General features: G+C 46.7%; 1 protein-coding gene across 5 annotated transcripts in view; it reads right to left on the bottom strand.

Moving 5' to 3' along the window:
• Window positions 1-22725, bottom strand: part of MCTP1 (multiple C2 and transmembrane domain containing 1) — a 798197-nt gene that overhangs the window by 133799 nt on the left and 641673 nt on the right. The gene's annotated exons all lie outside the window — the stretch shown is intronic.

The following is a 22725-nucleotide window of genomic DNA, read 5'->3' as shown; positions in this document are numbered from 1 at the left end:
TTGGGATATTTCTGATAACAGGTATCAGCTTCCAAGTACAAATATAATAGAGAAGTACTGTAGAGAAGTCTGGATATTTGAGAAACTGGGCTATAGTAAAAACCTTCTTTAGTAGACGACATGTTCTAACTGATGCAGGTGGTCATATACGTAAGGAAAAAAAAACATTTTGTATCCCAATTGCACACTGAATGAGAAAATAACTACATATTGATCAGATAATACTGTGTCGGCATATTGGGGGCCCACACCCCAGACCCATACCCAGTATTAGGGACCCCCAGTGGCAGAGAGGCCTTGACGCACGGCCTGGGGGCTTAGCCCTATATCTGCAGATATATGCAACCAACATCTCTGTATTATCTGATCAATATGTAGTTATTTTCTCATTCAGTGTGCAATTGGGATACAAAATGTTTTTTTTTCCTAGACAGAATTACCCCTCCCTTTTGGCACCTGAATGACACACCTCTGATTGAGCAGCTTACCAACCAAAATGTTGTGCAGTTGAGAGGCATAGATGGGTCAGCATTAGGAGGGATTGCTGACACCTGAGTGCCATTGGAGAAGCCAGGGGTATCTCCAGGTAAGCTGGCTCTCAGACGTTATAAGCCATTATCATGTGGCCTTACACTGGGCTATTAAGCCCAGACATATATGTTATTGCTTATGGGATGGGTTTGGGAATGTGGTTCCCCCTGTGTTGGTAGCAGGGGCTGGCTGGCAACTTTTAGCCTGGGGGGCAAGTCCAGAGCACTGGCCCATAAGTAACAGTCACAGACCGTGACGTCAGCTCCGACCCTGTTCCTGTTTCTATCGCAGCACAGACTCCACACACTAGGTAAATCATTTGATGGTAAATTATTGCAAATGGATTTGCAGATAATCGCAGGCCTGTGCAATTTTCACAGGCTTATTGCACACCGTAATGCCCATTACACATTATGCCACACACACACACCATGATGCCCATTACATGAATCAGCACACACCGTCATGCCCATTACACGCTACGCCACACACTGTGATACCCATTACATGTTAAGCCAGACACTGTGACACTCATTACACGTTATGCCAGGGCTGAACAAATTTTTTGTTAATGTAGGAGCCAGGATAAAAGAGCTAGGCAAACCAAAAATTGGGAGAGTGCAAGCCAAAAATTTACACCATAATGCCTATTACACATTGCACACCCATTACATTACACCACATGCCATAATGCCCATTACACATTATACGAAACCACGTAATGCCCATTACACGTTATACCAAACACTGTAATGCCCATTACACATTATGCCACACTGTAATGCCCATTACATATAATACCAAACGCTGTGATGCCTATTACATTTTATGCCACATAAGTGCCACTTACCTACATGCTCGTTGCTTCGGGCTTCTTATTTGATGCCAGGGTTTGCATGCTAGGACACCTGGGGTTGCATGCTGTATGTGTCAAGGGTGGCATCGTGCTTGCTGAGCTGCCTGCTCCTGGGGCCGCCTGAGTGCAATTGAGGGCACATAATGACTTGACTGGAGTCTGGAGACCTGGGCACTGCTGGACAGGGCACATAGTGGGGGGTGCAGGACAGACATTGGCTGCTCTGCATCTTGAAGTCCTGGGGAGGCAGGCCACAGCCTGGGCCAGTCACTGGGGCCTGGGTGCTGCCAGGGTAGAGACTAGATCCCCTATAATTATAGTTACTGGCTTATGATATAGCACTACCGTGGTCTCACAGGCGGCAAGCAGCAGGTGCAGTAAAGTCCTTTTCCGGCTCACCCCCCCTCCATGGCACATGGAGGGGGGGTGAGCCGGAAAAGGACTTTACTGCACCTGCTGCTTGCCGCCTGTGAGACCAGAAGGGGATCGCAGCGCGGCCGCGGCTGTCACGTCACACGCTGAAGCAGGAGGTGCCGTGGGGAGAGCACATCCCTCCTCCTCCTCCCAGCGTGTGCCGCCCGCAGCAAAGAGTGACTGCCAGTGTAGTGAATGCCGGGCTGCGGGCGGGCGGGCGCGGCTCTAAATACACTCCCTTTTCAATATTTAAACCGGCCCGCCGCACCAATTGATAAAGCGGCCCGGGGGGCACATGGCATCCTGCCCCCCGGCCCAGCCCGCCCCTGGTTGGTAGGGCTGGTCTGCTCCAGGTCAGCACACCCTAACACTTTATTAACTCTTATTTTTCCTATCACATTGTATATATTTCGTATTTTAATCCCACCTTCACTTCCCTACATAGCACTTATGTGCTTCTTATTAACCCTTACTAATTTTCATTTGTGTGCTGCCCTGGAGTACTCAGCCTGTGTCGGCATATTGGGGGCCCACACCCCAGACCCATACCCAGTATTAGGGACCCCCAGTGGCAGAGAGGCCTTGACGCACGGCCTGGGGGCTTAGCCCTATATCTGCAGATATATGCAACCAACATCTCTGTATTATCTGATCAATATGTAGTTATTTTCTCATTCAGTGTGCAATTGGGATACAAAATGTTTTTTTTTCCTAGACAGAATTACCCCTCCCTTTTGGCACCTGAATGACACACCTCTGATTGAGCAGCTTACCAACCAAAATGTTGTGCAGTTGAGAGGCATAGATGGGTCAGCATTAGGAGGGATTGCTGACACCTGAGTGCCATTGGAGAAGCCAGGGGTATCTCCAGGTAAGCTGGCTCTCAGACGTTATAAGCCATTATCATGTGGCCTTACACTGGGCTATTAAGCCCAGACATATATGTTATTGCTTATGGGATGGGTTTGGGAATGTGGTTCCCCCTGTGTTGGTAGGGCTGGTCTGCTCCAGGTCAGCACACCCTAACACTTTATTAACTCTTATTTTTCCTATCACATTGTATATATTTCGTATTTTAATCCCACCTTCACTTCCCTACATAGCACTTATGTGCTTCTTATTAACCCTTACTAATTTTCATTTGTGTGCTGCCCTGGAGTACTCAGCCTGTGTCGGCATATTGGGGGCCCACACCCCAGACCCATACCCAGTATTAGGGACCCCCAGTGGCAGAGAGGCCTTGACGCACGGCCTGGGGGCTTAGCCCTATATCTGCAGATATATGCAACCAACATCTCTGTATTATCTGATCAATATGTAGTTATTTTCTCATTCAGTGTGCAATTGGGATACAAAATGTTTTTTTTTTCCTAGACAGAATTACCCCTCCCTTTTGGCACCTGAATGACACACCTCTGATTGAGCAGCTTACCAACCAAAATGTTGTGCAGTTGAGAGGCATAGATGGGTCAGCATTAGGAGGGATTGCTGACACCTGAGTGCCATTGGAGAAGCCAGGGGTATCTCCAGGTAAGCTGGCTCTCAGACGTTATAAGCCATTATCATGTGGCCTTACACTGGGCTATTAAGCCCAGACATATATGTTATTGCTTATGGGATGGGTTTGGGAATGTGGTTCCCCCTGTGTTGGTAGGGCTGGTCTGCTCCAGGTCAGCACACCCTAACACTTTATTAACTCTTATTTTTCCTATCACATTGTATATATTTCGTATTTTAATCCCACCTTCACTTCCCTACATAGCACTTATGTGCTTCTTATTAACCCTTACTAATTTTCATTTGTGTGCTGCCCTGGAGTACTCAGCCTGTGTCGGCATATTGGGGGCCCACACCCCAGACCCATACCCAGTATTAGGGACCCCCAGTGGCAGAGAGGCCTTGACGCACGGCCTGGGGGCTTAGCCCTATATCTGCAGATATATGCAACCAACATCTCTGTATTATCTGATCAATATGTAGTTCTTTTCTCATTCAGTGTGCAATTGGGATACAAAATGTTTTTTTTTCCTAGACAGAATTACCCCTCCCTTTTGGCACCTGAATGACACACCTCTGATTGAGCAGCTTACCAACCAAAATGTTGTGCAGTTGAGAGGCATAGATGGGTCAGCATTAGGAGGGATTGCTGACACCTGAGTGCCATTGGAGAAGCCAGGGGTATCTCCAGGTAAGCTGGCTCTCAGACGTTATAAGCCATTATCATGTGGCCTTACACTGGGCTATTAAGCCCAGACATATATGTTATTGCTTATGGGATGGGTTTGGGAATGTGGTTCCCCCTGTGTTGGTAGGGCTGGTCTGCTCCAGGTCAGCACACCCTAACACTTTATTAACTCTTATTTTTCCTATCACATTGTATATATTTCGTATTTTAATCCCACCTTCACTTCCCTACATAGCACTTATGTGCTTCTTATTAACCCTTACTAATTTTCATTTGTGTGCTGCCCTGGAGTACTCAGCCTGTGTCGGCATATTGGGGGCCCACACCCCAGACCCATACCCAGTATTAGGGACCCCCAGTGGCAGAGAGGCCTTGACGCACGGCCTGGGGGCTTAGCCCTATATCTGCAGATATATGCAACCAACATCTCTGTATTATCTGATCAATATGTAGTTATTTTCTCATTCAGTGTGCAATTGGGATACAAAATGTTTTTTTTTTCCTAGACAGAATTACCCCTCCCTTTTGGCACCTGAATGACACACCTCTGATTGAGCAGCTTACCAACCAAAATGTTGTGCAGTTGAGAGGCATAGATGGGTCAGCATTAGGAGGGATTGCTGACACCTGAGTGCCATTGGAGAAGCCAGGGGTATCTCCAGGTAAGCTGGCTCTCAGACGTTATAAGCCATTATCATGTGGCCTTACACTGGGCTATTAAGCCCAGACATATATGTTATTGCTTATGGGATGGGTTTGGGAATGTGGTTCCCCCTGTGTTGGTAGGGCTGGTCTGCTCCAGGTCAGCACACCCTAACACTTTATTAACTCTTATTTTTCCTATCACATTGTATATATTTCGTATTTTAATCCCACCTTCACTTCCCTACATAGCACTTATGTGCTTCTTATTAACCCTTACTAATTTTCATTTGTGTGCTGCCCTGGAGTACTCAGCCTGTGTCGGCATATTGGGGGCCCACACCCCAGACCCATACCCAGTATTAGGGACCCCCAGTGGCAGAGAGGCCTTGACGCACGGCCTGGGGGCTTAGCCCTATATCTGCAGATATATGCAACCAACATCTCTGTATTATCTGATCAATATGTAGTTATTTTCTCATTCAGGGCGGGATGTTATAACATCCGCGGCCCCCCTTCGCCGGACATCGCATTATTAGTAACGGCATATGCTATAACATATGCCGTTATTCATGCAAGGGACAGCTCTTGCGATAAGAGCTGTCCCTTGCGATGCGGTGCCGGCACTGGACTTCCGGGTCTGTGACCCGGGAGTCCATCTGCGCATGCGCAGACCCCGGCGCCGGCCGCAGGGCACGCTGGGAGGGATCCGTGACGGATCCCTCAAACAGCGCTGCGGTAAGAAGCCCATAGGCTTCTGCAGGGATTCGCCAGCTTTAGCTGGCGATTCCCTCCGCAGCGCTGACACTGCGGAGGCGCCATATAGCATATAGAAATGCGGTAGAAACCCCGAAAACGGGGTTTTTACCGCATTTCTGCTATATAGCATCCCGCCCTCAGTGTGCAATTGGGATACAAAATGTTTTTTTTTCCTAGACAGAATTACCTCTCCCTTTTGGCACCTGAATGACACACCTCTGATTGAGCAGCTTACCAACCAAAATGTTGTGCAGTTGAGAGGCATAGATGGGTCAGCATTAGGAGGGATTGCTGACACCTGAGTGCCATTGGAGAAGCCAGGGGTATCTCCAGGTAAGCTGGCTCTCAGACGTTATAAGCCATTATCATGTGGCCTTACACTGGGCTATTAAGCCCAGACATATATGTTATTGCTTATGGGATGGGTTTGGGAATGTGGTTCCCCCTGTGTTGGTAGGGCTGGTCTGCTCCAGGTCAGCACACCCTAACACTTTATTAACTCTTATTTTTCCTATCACATTGTATATATTTCGTATTTTAATCCCACCTTCACTTCTATACATAGCACTTATGTGCTTCTTATTAACCCTTACTAATTTTCATTTGTGTGCTGCCCTGGAGTACTCAGCCTGTGTCGGCATATTGGGGGCCCACACCCCAGACCCATACCCAGTATTAGGGACCCCCAGTGGCAGAGAGGCCTTGACGCACGGCCTGGGGGCTTAGCCCTATATCTGCAGATATATGCAACCAACATCTCTGTATTATCTGATCAATATGTAGTTATTTTCTCATTCAGGGCGGGATGTTATAACATCCGCGGCCCCCCTTCGCCGGACATCGCATTATTAGTAACGGCATATGCTATAACATATGCCGTTATTCATGCAAGGGACAGCTCTTGCGATAAGAGCTGTCCCTTGCGATGCGGTGCCGGCACTGGACTTCCGGGTCTGTGACCCGGGAGTCCATCTGCGCATGCGCAGACCCCGGCGCCGGCCGCAGGGCACGCTGGGAGGGATCCGTGACGGATCCCTCAAACAGCGCTGCGGTAAGAAGCCCATAGGCTTCTGCAGGGATTCGCCAGCTTTAGCTGGCGATTCCCTCCGCAGCGCTGACACTGCGGAGGCGCCATATAGCATATAGAAATGCGGTAGAAACCCCGAAAACGGGGTTTTTACCGCATTTCTGCTATATAGCATCCCGCCCTCAGTGTGCAATTGGGATACAAAATGTTTTTTTTTCCTAGACAGAATTACCTCTCCCTTTTGGCACCTGAATGACACACCTCTGATTGAGCAGCTTACCAACCAAAATGTTGTGCAGTTGAGAGGCATAGATGGGTCAGCATTAGGAGGGATTGCTGACACCTGAGTGCCATTGGAGAAGCCAGGGGTATCTCCAGGTAAGCTGGCTCTCAGACGTTATAAGCCATTATCATGTGGCCTTACACTGGGCTATTAAGCCCAGACATATATGTTATTGCTTATGGGATGGGTTTGGGAATGTGGTTCCCCCTGTGTTGGTAGGGCTGGTCTGCTCCAGGTCAGCACACCCTAACACTTTATTAACTCTTATTTTTCCTATCACATTGTATATATTTCGTATTTTAATCCCACCTTCACTTCTATACATAGCACTTATGTGCTTCTTATTAACCCTTACTAATTTTCATTTGTGTGCTGCCCTGGAGTACTCAGCCTGTGTCGGCATATTGGGGGCCCACACCCCAGACCCATACCCAGTATTAGGGACCCCCAGTGGCAAGAGAGGCCTTGACGCACGGCCTGGGGGCTTAGCCCTATATCTGCAGATATATGCAACCAACATCTCTGTATTATCTGATCAATATGTAGTTATTTTCTCATTCAGTGTGCAATTGGGATACAAAATGTTTTTTTTTTCCTAGACAGAATTACCCCTCCCTTTTGGCACCTGAATGACACACCTCTGATTGAGCAGCTTACCAACCAAAATGTTGTGCAGTTGAGAGGCATAGATGGGTCAGCATTAGGAGGGATTGCTGACACCTGAGTGCCATTGGAGAAGCCAGGGGTATCTCCAGGTAAGCTGGCTCTCAGACGTTATAAGCCATTATCATGTGGCCTTACACTGGGCTATTAAGCCCAGACATATATGTTATTGCTTATGGGATGGGTTTGGGAATGTGGTTCCCCCTGTGTTGGTAGGGCTGGTCTGCTCCAGGTCAGCACACCCTAACACTTTATTAACTCTTATTTTCCCTATCACATTGTATATATTTCGTATTTTAATCCCACCTTCACTTCCCTACATAGCACTTATGTGCTTCTTATTAACCCTTACTAATTTTCATTTGTGTGCTGCCCTGGAGTACTCAGCCTGTGTCGGCATATTGGGGGCCCACACCCCAGACCCATACCCAGTATTAGGGACCCCCAGTGGCAGAGAGGCCTTGACGCACGGCCTGGGGGCTTAGCCCTATATCTGCAGATATATGCAACCAACATCTCTGTATTATCTGATCAATATGTAGTTATTTTCTCATTCAGTGTGCAATTGGGATACAAAATGTTTTTTTTTCCTAGACAGAATTACCCCTCCCTTTTGGCACCTGAATGACACACCTCTGATTGAGCAGCTTACCAACCAAAATGTTGTGCAGTTGAGAGGCATAGATGGGTCAGCATTAGGAGGGATTGCTGACACCTGAGTGCCATTGGAGAAGCCAGGGGTATCTCCAGGTAAGCTGGCTCTCAGACGTTATAAGCCATTATCATGTGGCCTTACACTGGGCTATTAAGCCCAGACATATATGTTATTGCTTATGGGATGGGTTTGGGAATGTGGTTCCCCCTGTGTTGGTAGGGCTGGTCTGCTCCAGGTCAGCACACCCTAACACTTTATTAACTCTTATTTTTCCTATCACATTGTATATATTTCGTATTTTAATCCCACCTTCACTTCCCTACATAGCACTTATGTGCTTCTTATTAACCCTTACTAATTTTCATTTGTGTGCTGCCCTGGAGTACTCAGCCTGTGTCGGCATATTGGGGGCCCACACCCCAGACCCATACCCAGTATTAGGGACCCCCAGTGGCAGAGAGGCCTTGACGCACGGCCTGGGGGCTTAGCCCTATATCTGCAGATATATGCAACCAACATCTCTGTATTATCTGATCAATATGTAGTTATTTTCTCATTCAGGGCGGGATGTTATAACATCCGCGGCCCCCCTTCGCCGGACATCGCATTATTAGTAACGGCATATGCTATAACATATGCCGTTATTCATGCAAGGGACAGCTCTTGCGATAAGAGCTGTCCCTTGCGATGCGGTGCCGGCACTGGACTTCCGGGTCTGTGACCCGGGAGTCCATCTGCGCATGCGCAGACCCCGGCGCCGGCCGCAGGGCACGCTGGGAGGGATCCGTGACGGATCCCTCAAACAGCGCTGCGGTAAGAAGCCCATAGGCTTCTGCAGGGATTCGCCAGCTTTAGCTGGCGATTCCCTCCGCAGCGCTGACACTGCGGAGGCGCCATATAGCATATAGAAATGCGGTAGAAACCCCGAAAACGGGGGTTTTACCGCATTTCTGCTATATAGCATCCCGCCCTCAGTGTGCAATTGGGATACAAAATGTTTTTTTTTCCTAGACAGAATTACCTCTCCCTTTTGGCACCTGAATGACACACCTCTGATTGAGCAGCTTACCAACCAAAATGTTGTGCAGTTGAGAGGCATAGATGGGTCAGCATTAGGAGGGATTGCTGACACCTGAGTGCCATTGGAGAAGCCAGGGGTATCTCCAGGTAAGCTGGCTCTCAGACGTTATAAGCCATTATCATGTGGCCTTACACTGGGCTATTAAGCCCAGACATATATGTTATTGCTTATGGGATGGGTTTGGGAATGTGGTTCCCCCTGTGTTGGTAGGGCTGGTCTGCTCCAGGTCAGCACACCCTAACACTTTATTAACTCTTATTTTTCCTATCACATTGTATATATTTCGTATTTTAATCCCACCTTCACTTCTATACATAGCACTTATGTGCTTCTTATTAACCCTTACTAATTTTCATTTGTGTGCTGCCCTGGAGTACTCAGCCTGTGTCGGCATATTGGGGGCCCACACCCCAGACCCATACCCAGTATTAGGGACCCCCAGTGGCAGAGAGGCCTTGACGCACGGCCTGGGGGCTTAGCCCTATATCTGCAGATATATGCAACCAACATCTCTGTATTATCTGATCAATATGTAGTTATTTTCTCATTCAGGGCGGGATGTTATAACATCCGCGGCCCCCCTTCGCCGGACATCGCATTATTAGTAACGGCATATGCTATAACATATGCCGTTATTCATGCAAGGGACAGCTCTTGCGATAAGAGCTGTCCCTTGCGATGCGGTGCCGGCACTGGACTTCCGGGTCTGTGACCCGGGAGTCCATCTGCGCATGCGCAGACCCCGGCGCCGGCCGCAGGGCACGCTGGGAGGGATCCGTGACGGATCCCTCAAACAGCGCTGCGGTAAGAAGCCCATAGGCTTCTGCAGGGATTCGCCAGCTTTAGCTGGCGATTCCCTCCGCAGCGCTGACACTGCGGAGGCGCCATATAGCATATAGAAATGCGGTAGAAACCCCGAAAACGGGGTTTTTACCGCATTTCTGCTATATAGCATCCCGCCCTCAGTGTGCAATTGGGATACAAAATGTTTTTTTTTCCTAGACAGAATTACCTCTCCCTTTTGGCACCTGAATGACACACCTCTGATTGAGCAGCTTACCAACCAAAATGTTGTGCAGTTGAGAGGCATAGATGGGTCAGCATTAGGAGGGATTGCTGACACCTGAGTGCCATTGGAGAAGCCAGGGGTATCTCCAGGTAAGCTGGCTCTCAGACGTTATAAGCCATTATCATGTGGCCTTACACTGGGCTATTAAGCCCAGACATATATGTTATTGCTTATGGGATGGGTTTGGGAATGTGGTTCCCCCTGTGTTGGTAGGGCTGGTCTGCTCCAGGTCAGCACACCCTAACACTTTATTAACTCTTATTTTTCCTATCACATTGTATATATTTCGTATTTTAATCCCACCTTCACTTCTATACATAGCACTTATGTGCTTCTTATTAACCCTTACTAATTTTCATTTGTGTGCTGCCCTGGAGTACTCAGCCTGTGTCGGCATATTGGGGGCCCACACCCCAGACCCATACCCAGTATTAGGGACCCCCAGTGGCAGAGAGGCCTTGACGCACGGCCTGGGGGCTTAGCCCTATATCTGCAGATATATGCAACCAACATCTCTGTATTATCTGATCAATATGTAGTTATTTTCTCATTCAGTGTGCAATTGGGATACAAAATGTTTTTTTTTTCCTAGACAGAATTACCCCTCCCTTTTGGCACCTGAATGACACACCTCTGATTGAGCAGCTTACCAACCAAAATGTTGTGCAGTTGAGAGGCATAGATGGGTCAGCATTAGGAGGGATTGCTGACACCTGAGTGCCATTGGAGAAGCCAGGGGTATCTCCAGGTAAGCTGGCTCTCAGACGTTATAAGCCATTATCATGTGGCCTTACACTGGGCTATTAAGCCCAGACATATATGTTATTGCTTATGGGATGGGTTTGGGAATGTGGTTCCCCCTGTGTTGGTAGGGCTGGTCTGCTCCAGGTCAGCACACCCTAACACTTTATTAACTCTTATTTTTCCTATCACATTGTATATATTTCGTATTTTAATCCCACCTTCACTTCCCTACATAGCACTTATGTGCTTCTTATTAACCCTTACTAATTTTCATTTGTGTGCTGCCCTGGAGTACTCAGCCTGTGTCGGCATATTGGGGGCCCACACCCCAGACCCATACCCAGTATTAGGGACCCCCAGTGGCAGAGAGGCCTTGACGCACGGCCTGGGGGCTTAGCCCTATATCTGCAGATATATGCAACCAACATCTCTGTATTATCTGATCAATATGTAGTTATTTTCTCATTCAGTGTGCAATTGGGATACAAAATGTTTTTTTTTCCTAGACAGAATTACCCCTCCCTTTTGGCACCTGAATGACACACCTCTGATTGAGCAGCTTACCAACCAAAATGTTGTGCAGTTGAGAGGCATAGATGGGTCAGCATTAGGAGGGATTGCTGACACCTGAGTGCCATTGGAGAAGCCAGGGGTATCTCCAGGTAAGCTGGCTCTCAGACGTTATAAGCCATTATCATGTGGCCTTACACTGGGCTATTAAGCCCAGACATATATGTTATTGCTTATGGGATGGGTTTGGGAATGTGGTTCCCCCTGTGTTGGTAGGGCTGGTCTGCTCCAGGTCAGCACACCCTAACACTTTATTAACTCTTATTTTTCCTATCACATTGTATATATTTCGTATTTTAATCCCACCTTCACTTCCCTACATAGCACTTATGTGCTTCTTATTAACCCTTACTAATTTTCATTTGTGTGCTGCCCTGGAGTACTCAGCCTGTGTCGGCATATTGGGGGCCCACACCCCAGACCCATACCCAGTATTAGGGACCCCCAGTGGCAGAGAGGCCTTGACGCACGGCCTGGGGGCTTAGCCCTATATCTGCAGATATATGCAACCAACATCTCTGTATTATCTGATCAATATGTAGTTATTTTCTCATTCAGTGTGCAATTGGGATACAAAATGTTTTTTTTTCCTAGACAGAATTACCCCTCCCTTTTGGCACCTGAATGACACACCTCTGATTGAGCAGCTTACCAACCAAAATGTTGTGCAGTTGAGAGGCATAGATGGGTCAGCATTAGGAGGGATTGCTGACACCTGAGTGCCATTGGAGAAGCCAGGGGTATCTCCAGGTAAGCTGGCTCTCAGACGTTATAAGCCATTATCATGTGGCCTTACACTGGGCTATTAAGCCCAGACATATATGTTATTGCTTATGGGATGGGTTTGGGAATGTGGTTCCCCCTGTGTTGGTAGGGCTGGTCTGCTCCAGGTCAGCACACCCTAACACTTTATTAACTCTTATTTTTCCTATCACATTGTATATATTTCGTATTTTAATCCCACCTTCACTTCCCTACATAGCACTTATGTGCTTCTTATTAACCCTTACTAATTTTCATTTGTGTGCTGCCCTGGAGTACTCAGCCTGTGTCGGCATATTGGGGGCCCACACCCCAGACCCATACCCAGTATTAGGGACCCCCAGTGGCAGAGAGGCCTTGACGCACGGCCTGGGGGCTTAGCCCTATATCTGCAGATATATGCAACCAACATCTCTGTATTATCTGATCAATATGTAGTTATTTTCTCATTCAGTGTGCAATTGGGATACAAAATGTTTTTTTTTTCCTAGACAGAATTACCCCTCCCTTTTGGCACCTGAATGACACACCTCTGATTGAGCAGCTTACCAACCAAAATGTTGTGCAGTTGAGAGGCATAGATGGGTCAGCATTAGGAGGGATTGCTGACACCTGAGTGCCATTGGAGAAGCCAGGGGTATCTCCAGGTAAGCTGGCTCTCAGACGTTATAAGCCATTATCATGTGGCCTTACACTGGGCTATTAAGCCCAGACATATATGTTATTGCTTATGGGATGGGTTTGGGAATGTGGTTCCCCCTGTGTTGGTAGGGCTGGTCTGCTCCAGGTCAGCACACCCTAACACTTTATTAACTCTTATTTTTCCTATCACATTGTATATATTTCGTATTTTAATCCCACCTTCACTTCCCTACATAGCACTTATGTGCTTCTTATTAACCCTTACTAATTTTCATTTGTGTGCTGCCCTGGAGTACTCAGCCTGTGTCGGCATATTGGGGGCCCACACCCCAGACCCATACCCAGTATTAGGGACCCCCAGTGGCAGAGAGGCCTTGACGCACGGCCTGGGGGCTTAGCCCTATATCTGCAGATATATGCAACCAACATCTCTGTATTATCTGATCAATATGTAGTTATTTTCTCATTCAGTGTGCAATTGGGATACAAAATGTTTTTTTTTCCTAGACAGAATTACCCCTCCCTTTTGGCACCTGAATGACACACCTCTGATTGAGCAGCTTACCAACCAAAATGTTGTGCAGTTGAGAGGCATAGATGGGTCAGCATTAGGAGGGATTGCTGACACCTGAGTGCCATTGGAGAAGCCAGGGGTATCTCCAGGTAAGCTGGCTCTCAGACGTTATAAGCCATTATCATGTGGCCTTACACTGGGCTATTAAGCCCAGACATATATGTTATTGCTTATGGGATGGGTTTGGGAATGTGGTTCCCCCTGTGTTGGTAGGGCTGGTCTGCTCCAGGTCAGCACACCCTAACACTTTATTAACTCTTATTTTTCCTATCACATTGTATATATTTCGTATTTTAATCCCACCTTCACTTCCCTACATAGCACTTATGTGCTTCTTATTAACCCTTACTAATTTTCATTTGTGTGCTGCCCTGGAGTACTCAGCCTGTGTCGGCATATTGGGGGCCCACACCCCAGACCCATACCCAGTATTAGGGACCCCCAGTGGCAGAGAGGCCTTGACGCACGGCCTGGGGGCTTAGCCCTATATCTGCAGATATATGCAACCAACATCTCTGTATTATCTGATCAATATGTAGTTATTTTCTCATTCAGTGTGCAATTGGGATACAAAATGTTTTTTTTTCCTAGACAGAATTACCCCTCCCTTTTGGCACCTGAATGACACACCTCTGATTGAGCAGCTTACCAACCAAAATGTTGTGCAGTTGAGAGGCATAGATGGGTCAGCATTAGGAGGGATTGCTGACACCTGAGTGCCATTGGAGAAGCCAGGGGTATCTCCAGGTAAGCTGGCTCTCAGACGTTATAAGCCATTATCATGTGGCCTTACACTGGGCTATTAAGCCCAGACATATATGTTATTGCTTATGGGATGGGTTTGGGAATGTGGTTCCCCCTGTGTTGGTAGGGCTGGTCTGCTCCAGGTCAGCACACCCTAACACTTTATTAACTCTTATTTTTCCTATCACATTGTATATATTTCGTATTTTAATCCCACCTTCACTTCCCTACATAGCACTTATGTGCTTCTTATTAACCCTTACTAATTTTCATTTGTGTGCTGCCCTGGAGTACTCAGCCTGTGTCGGCATATTGGGGGCCCACACCCCAGACCCATACCCAGTATTAGGGACCCCCAGTGGCAGAGAGGCCTTGACGCACGGCCTGGGGGCTTAGCCCTATATCTGCAGATATATGCAACCAACATCTCTGTATTATCTGATCAATATGTAGTTATTTTCTCATTCAGTGTGCAATTGGGATACAAAATGTTTTTTTTTTTCCTAGACAGAATTACCCCTCCCTTTTGGCACCTGAATGACACACCTCTGATTGAGCAGCTTACCAACCAAAATGTTGTGCAGTTGAGAGGCATAGATGGGTCAGCATTAGGAGGGATTGCTGACACCTGAGTGCCATTGGAGAAGCCAGGGGTATCTCCAGGTAAGCTGGCTCTCAGACGTTATAAGCCATTATCATGTGGCCTTACACTGGGCTATTAAGCCCAGACATATATGTTATTGCTTATGGGATGGGTTTGGGAATGTGGTTCCCCCTGTGTTGGTAGGGCTGGTCTGCTCCAGGTCAGCACACCCTAACACTTTATTAACTCTTATTTTTCCTATCACATTGTATATATTTCGTATTTTAATCCCACCTTCACTTCCCTACATAGCACTTATGTGCTTCTTATTAACCCTTACTAATTTTCATTTGTGTGCTGCCCTGGAGTACTCAGCCTGTGTCGGCATATTGGGGGCCCACACCCCAGACCCATACCCAGTATTAGGGACCCCCAGTGGCAGAGAGGCCTTGACGCACGGCCTGGGGGCTTAGCCCTATATCTGCAGATATATGCAACCAACATCTCTGTATTATCTGATCAATATGTAGTTATTTTCTCATTCAGTGTGCAATTGGGATACAAAATGTTTTTTTTTCCTAGACAGAATTACCCCTCCCTTTTGGCACCTGAATGACACACCTCTGATTGAGCAGCTTACCAACCAAAATGTTGTGCAGTTGAGAGGCATAGATGGGTCAGCATTAGGAGGGATTGCTGACACCTGAGTGCCATTGGAGAAGCCAGGGGTATCTCCAGGTAAGCTGGCTCTCAGACGTTATAAGCCATTATCATGTGGCCTTACACTGGGCTATTAAGCCCAGACATATATGTTATTGCTTATGGGATGGGTTTGGGAATGTGGTTCCCCCTGTGTTGGTAGGGCTGGTCTGCTCCAGGTCAGCACACCCTAACACTTTATTAACTCTTATTTTTCCTATCACATTGTATATATTTCGTATTTTAATCCCACCTTCACTTCCCTACATAGCACTTATGTGCTTCTTATTAACCCTTACTAATTTTCATTTGTGTGCTGCCCTGGAGTACTCAGCCTGTGTCGGCATATTGGGGGCCCACACCCCAGACCCATACCCAGTATTAGGGACCCCCAGTGGCAGAGAGGCCTTGACGCACGGCCTGGGGGCTTAGCCCTATATCTGCAGATATATGCAACCAACATCTCTGTATTATCTGATCAATATGTAGTTATTTTCTCATTCAGTGTGCAATTGGGATACAAAATGTTTTTTTTTCCTAGACAGAATTACCCCTCCCTTTTGGCACCTGAATGACACACCTCTGATTGAGCAGCTTACCAACCAAAATGTTGTGCAGTTGAGAGGCATAGATGGGTCAGCATTAGGAGGGATTGCTGACACCTGAGTGCCATTGGAGAAGCCAGGGGTATCTCCAGGTAAGCTGGCTCTCAGACGTTATAAGCCATTATCATGTGGCCTTACACTGGGCTATTAAGCCCAGACATATATGTTATTGCTTATGGGATGGGTTTGGGAATGTGGTTCCCCCTGTGTTGGTAGGGCTGGTCTGCTCCAGGTCAGCACACCCTAACACTTTATTAACTCTTATTTTTCCTATCACATTGTATATATTTCGTATTTTAATCCCACCTTCACTTCCCTACATAGCACTTATGTGCTTCTTATTAACCCTTACTAATTTTCATTTGTGTGCTGCCCTGGAGTACTCAGCCTGTGTCGGCATATTGGGGGCCCACACCCCAGACCCATACCCAGTATTAGGGACCCCCAGTGGCAGAGAGGCCTTGACGCACGGCCTGGGGGCTTAGCCCTATATCTGCAGATATATGCAACCAACATCTCTGTATTATCTGATCAATATGTAGTTATTTTCTCATTCAGTGTGCAATTGGGATACAAAATGTTTTTTTTTTTCCTAGACAGAATTACCCCTCCCTTTTGGCACCTGAATGACACACCTCTGATTGAGCAGCTTACCAACCAACATGTTGTGCAGTTGAGAGGCATAGATGGGTCAGCATTAGGAGGGATTGCTGACACCTGAGTGCCATTGGAGAAGCCAGGGGTATCTCCAGGTAAGCTGGCTCTCAGACGTTATAAGCCATTATCATGTGGCCTTACACTGGGCTATTAAGCCCAGACATATATGTTATTGCTTATGGGATGGGTTTGGGAATGTGGTTCCCCCTGTGTTGGTAGGGCTGGTCTGCTCCAGGTCAGCACACCCTAACACTTTATTAACTCTTATTTTTCCTATCACATTGTATATATTTCGTATTTTAATCCCACCTTCACTTCCCTACATAGCACTTATGTGCTTCTTATTAACCCTTACTAATTTTCATTTGTGTGCTGCCCTGGAGTACTCAGCCTGTGTCGGCATATTGGGGGCCCACACCCCAGACCCATACCCAGTATTAGGGACCCCCAGTGGCAGAGAGGCCTTGACGCACGGCCTGGGGGCTTAGCCCTATATCTGCAGATATATGCAACCAACATCTCTGTATTATCTGATCAATATGTAGTTATTTTCTCATTCAGTGTGCAATTGGGATACAAAATGTTTTTTTTTCCTAGACAGAATTACCCCTCCCTTTTGGCACCTGAATGACACACCTCTGATTGAGCAGCTTACCAACCAAAATGTTGTGCAGTTGAGAGGCATAGATGGGTCAGCATTAGGAGGGATTGCTGACACCTGAGTGCCATTGGAGAAGCCAGGGGTATCTCCAGGTAAGCTGGCTCTCAGACGTTATAAGCCATTATCATGTGGCCTTACACTGGGCTATTAAGCCCAGACATATATGTTATTGCTTATGGGATGGGTTTGGGAATGTGGTTCCCCCTGTGTTGGTAGGGCTGGTCTGCTCCAGGTCAGCACACCCTAACACTTTATTAACTCTTATTTTTCCTATCACATTGTATATATTTCGTATTTTAATCCCACCTTCACTTCCCTACATAGCACTTATGTGCTTCTTATTAACCCTTACTAATTTTCATTTGTGTGCTGCCCTGGAGTACTCAGCCTGTGTCGGCATATTGGGGGCCCACACCCCAGACCCATACCCAGTATTAGGGACCCCCAGTGGCAGAGAGGCCTTGACGCACGGCCTGGGGGCTTAGCCCTATATCTGCAGATATATGCAACCAACATCTCTGTATTATCTGATCAATATGTAGTTATTTTCTCATTCAGTGTGCAATTGGGATACAAAATGTTTTTTTTTCCTAGACAGAATTACCCCTCCCTTTTGGCACCTGAATGACACACCTCTGATTGAGCAGCTTACCAACCAAAATGTTGTGCAGTTGAGAGGCATAGATGGGTCAGCATTAGGAGGGATTGCTGACACCTGAGTGCCATTGGAGAAGCCAGGGGTATCTCCAGGTAAGCTGGCTCTCAGACGTTATAAGCCATTATCATGTGGCCTTACACTGGGCTATTAAGCCCAGACATATATGTTATTGCTTATGGGATGGGTTTGGGAATGTGGTTCCCCCTGTGTTGGTAGGGCTGGTCTGCTCCAGGTCAGCACACCCTAACACTTTATTAACTCTTATTTTTCCTATCACATTGTATATATTTCGTATTTTAATCCCACCTTCACTTCCCTACATAGCACTTATGTGCTTCTTATTAACCCTTACTAATTTTCATTTGTGTGCTGCCCTGGAGTACTCAGCCTGTGTCGGCATATTGGGGGCCCACACCCCAGACCCATACCCAGTATTAGGGACCCCCAGTGGCAGAGAGGCCTTGACGCACGGCCTGGGGGCTTAGCCCTATATCTGCAGATATATGCAACCAACATCTCTGTATTATCTGATCAATATGTAGTTATTTTCTCATTCAGTGTGCAATTGGGATACAAAATGTTTTTTTTTCCTAGACAGAATTACCCCTCCCTTTTGGCACCTGAATGACACACCTCTGATTGAGCAGCTTACCAACCAAAATGTTGTGCAGTTGAGAGGCATAGATGGGTCAGCATTAGGAGGGATTGCTGACACCTGAGTGCCATTGGAGAAGCCAGGGGTATCTCCAGGTAAACTGGCTCTCAGACGTTATAAGCCATTATCATGTGGCCTTACACTGGGCTATTAAGCCCAGACATATATGTTATTGCTTATGGGATGGGTTTGGGAATGTGGTTCCCCCTGTGTTGGTAGGGCTGGTCTGCTCCAGGTCAGCACACCCTAACACTTTATTAACTCTTATTTTTCCTATCACATTGTATATATTTTGTATTTTAATCCCACCTTCACTTCCCTACATAGCACTTATGTGCTTCTTATTAACCCTTACTAATTTTCATTTGTGTGCTGCCCTGGAGTACTCAGCCTGTGTCGGCATATTGGGGGCCCACACCCCAGACCCATACCCAGTATTAGGGACCCCCAGTGGCAGAGAGGCCTTGACGCACGGCCTGGGGGCTTAGCCCTATATCTGCAGATATATGCAACCAACATCTCTGTATTATCTGATCAATATGTAGTTATTTTCTCATTCAGTGTGCAATTGGGATACAAAATGTTTTTTTTTCCTAGACAGAATTACCCCTCCCTTTTGGCACCTGAATGACACACCTCTGATTGAGCAGCTTACCAACCAAAATGTTGTGCAGTTGAGAGGCATAGATGGGTCAGCATTAGGAGGGATTGCTGACACCTGAGTGCCATTGGAGAAGCCAGGGGTATCTCCAGGTAAGCTGGCTCTCAGACGTTATAAGCCATTATCATGTGGCCTTACACTGGGCTATTAAGCCCAGACATATATGTTATTGCTTATGGGATGGGTTTGGGAATGTGGTTCCCCCTGTGTTGGTAGGGCTGGTCTGCTCCAGGTCAGCACACCCTAACACTTTATTAACTCTTATTTTTCCTATCACATTGTATATATTTTGTATTTTAATCCCACCTTCACTTCCCTACATAGCACTTATGTGCTTCTTATTAACCCTTACTAATTTTCATTTGTGTGCTGCCCTGGAGTACTCAGCCTGTGTCGGCATATTGGGGGCCCACACCCCAGACCCATACCCAGTATTAGGGACCCCCAGTGGCAGAGAGGCCTTGACGCACGGCCTGGGGGCTTAGCCCTACATCTGCAGATATATGCAACCAACATCTCTGTATTATCTGATCAATATGTAGTTATTTTCTCATTCAGTGTGCAATTGGGATACAAAATGTTTTTTTTTCCTAGACAGAATTACCCCTCCCTTTTGGCACCTGAATGACACACCTCTGATTGAGCAGCTTACCAACCAAAATGTTGTGCAGTTGAGAGGCATAGATGGGTCAGCATTAGGAGGGATTGCTGACACCTGAGTGCCATTGGAGAAGCCAGGGGTATCTCCAGGTAAGCTGGCTCTCAGACGTTATAAGCCATTATCATGTGGCCTTACACTGGGCTATTAAGCCCAGACATATATGTTATTGCTTATGGGATGGGTTTGGGAATGTGGTTCCCCCTGTGTTGGTAGGGCTGGTCTGCTCCAGGTCAGCACACCCTAACACTTTATTAACTCTTATTTTTCCTATCACATTGTATATATTTCGTATTTTAATCCCACCTTCACTTCCCTACATAGCACTTATGTGCTTCTTATTAACCCTTACTAATTTTCATTTGTGTGCTGCCCTGGAGTACTCAGCCTGTGTCGGCATATTGGGGGCCCACACCCCAGACCCATACCCAGTATTAGGGACCCCCAGTGGCAGAGAGGCCTTGACGCACGGCCTGGGGGCTTAGCCCTATATCTGCAGATATATGCAACCAACATCTCTGTATTATCTGATCAATATGTAGTTATTTTCTCATTCAGTGTGCAATTGGGATACAAAATGTTTTTTTTTTTTCCTAGACAGAATTACCCCTCCCTTTTGGCACCTGAATGACACACCTCTGATTGAGCAGCTTACCAACCAAAAAGGTCATATACGTAATCTGCCCACAATATTCAAATAACGAGCAAATGGAAACAGGCAGACTGGTAAGGTTGATCAGATAAACCATCAGACAGCCAAACAGGTACAGACATAGCAACTGGCAATATGTAGTGTGATGAATGACATCCAGGGTGACATTCTATGGTTTGAGATAAATGCGCATTTTTTTTATCGCACCACTTCGCCCTTTTTAAAATCGCAAGATTGGCCCATTTTTCGCATATTTAATGAGATGCGAAAAACGGGCCAAATAGTGCGAATAGGTGCGAGGTGGTGCGATGTCTTTAGTCCTGAAAATGTGCGATTTTCATGTCTAAAAATCGCACGTTTGCAGGAAAGCGCAAATTAAACTAAAAAAAAACCAGTGCGGGGTCCCCCGCCAGAGCATAACCAGCCCGAGCTCATTGAGCCGGTGCTGGTGACATAAAATCAGGGTCCCCGACAAATAGGGGTCCCCTTGATTTAATGAAACCAGCACCAGGCTCAAGGTCCGGCGCTGGTTCCCAAAATACGGGGGACAAAATGACATGGGGTCCCCCGTATTTTAAGAACCAGCACCAGACCCAACCAGCCAGCAGGGTAATGCCACAGCCGGGGGACACTTATTATATAAGGTCCCGCTGCCAAAGCATTAATCCCCTGGCTGGTCAGCATGGGCAGGGGTCCTGGGGAAGTGGGGACCCCCCCAAAGAAGGCCCCCCCCCCCTCCAGGACTTACCAGCCCATGCTGAAAGTCCGGGGCTGTCCCCGATGCCCCTGGGCGGTGGTAGTCCACAGGGGTACCTGAGGAAGGGTACGGTGACGCTCCTGAGACTTGCACACTGACTAGGATGTATTTTGATCTGCATTTTTTTACAGGAACCCCATGAGCGGTGTAGTGTGCATAGACCTGACTAGGTGGTGAACACCACTGGGGATAATTTGCTAGTCACTCCTGACCTTACGGTTGAGTGACATACAGGAGGATCACACCCTCTCTGAGGAATCTTGGCTAAAATCCAGGACTCTATTACAGAGCCCCGCAGCGCCTATTGATTAGTGCTCAGAACTGTGGTAGCCTATCCACGAGAATCTGAGACATACTGTGTACACAAAACGCTGCACTAACAAGTGGATAATTGCCAATCCCTACAAAGGGAATACATTGTTTCCTTCCTGTTACAAGTCCACACAGCAGCAAACCCATTCCTCTTGAATTAAATATTTTGTCAAGTAATCTGTATGCTTTAATAAAATACCACCAGAGTGGTGATCATATTATAAACAGCCTGATTGCACTATTGTAGCGGTGATCACATTATAAACAGCCTGATTGCACTACTGCAGCAAGTCAACTGCTACTTTATAGTGAATGTTAAAAAAGCACGACTGATACACTAGTCGACATGACAGAGACGACTCTTTAAGTATTTTTAGTAGAGTATAGCAAAAGTCCCAATAATCAACTGATTGCATCAGTATACTCTTATCTAAGTACAACTTGGGTTAACAGCGGACAAGCTACACCCACAGTTGATATTATTGGGCGTAATACGGCTCTACTAGGTTGACACATATAGTCGACACTTGTGTCTGACATAATCAATAAATATTTGGCTGTGACAATATAGACAGCCAATAATAGATCCCATCGGTAATAAACCTGGGACAGATTACCGGGTGATAAACCAGGGATATTAGTCGACACCGGTGTCAACCCTATACACAAAGTGCCTCTTATCCTGAGGGATTTCTAGATGAGATACCCAGATTATTCACTGTGAGATTATATCTGGGGACCTTAGAGAAGCTACAGTCGACAATTAACCTATGATGTACCTACAATCACGCTGGTCACCACTCTTGTGTCAGACAACTGCACCTACACCCATGGGCAAATAGCCATTAAGACACCTATTATTTTGAATTATACAAATAACATTATATAGAGTGTCGGCCAATTACAATACCTGTATCATTTACATTTGATCCACGGTCAATAAGTGTGTGAAGTCGGAGAATCACC

The sequence above is a fragment of the Crinia signifera genome, chromosome 1, assembly GCF_055691185.1.
Source record: "Crinia signifera chromosome 1, ASM5569118v1, whole genome shotgun sequence".
Lineage (NCBI taxonomy): Eukaryota > Metazoa > Chordata > Amphibia > Anura > Myobatrachidae > Crinia > Crinia signifera.
Note: the sequence above shows the minus strand (reverse complement) of the source record. Positions and strands in the feature narration are given on the sequence as shown.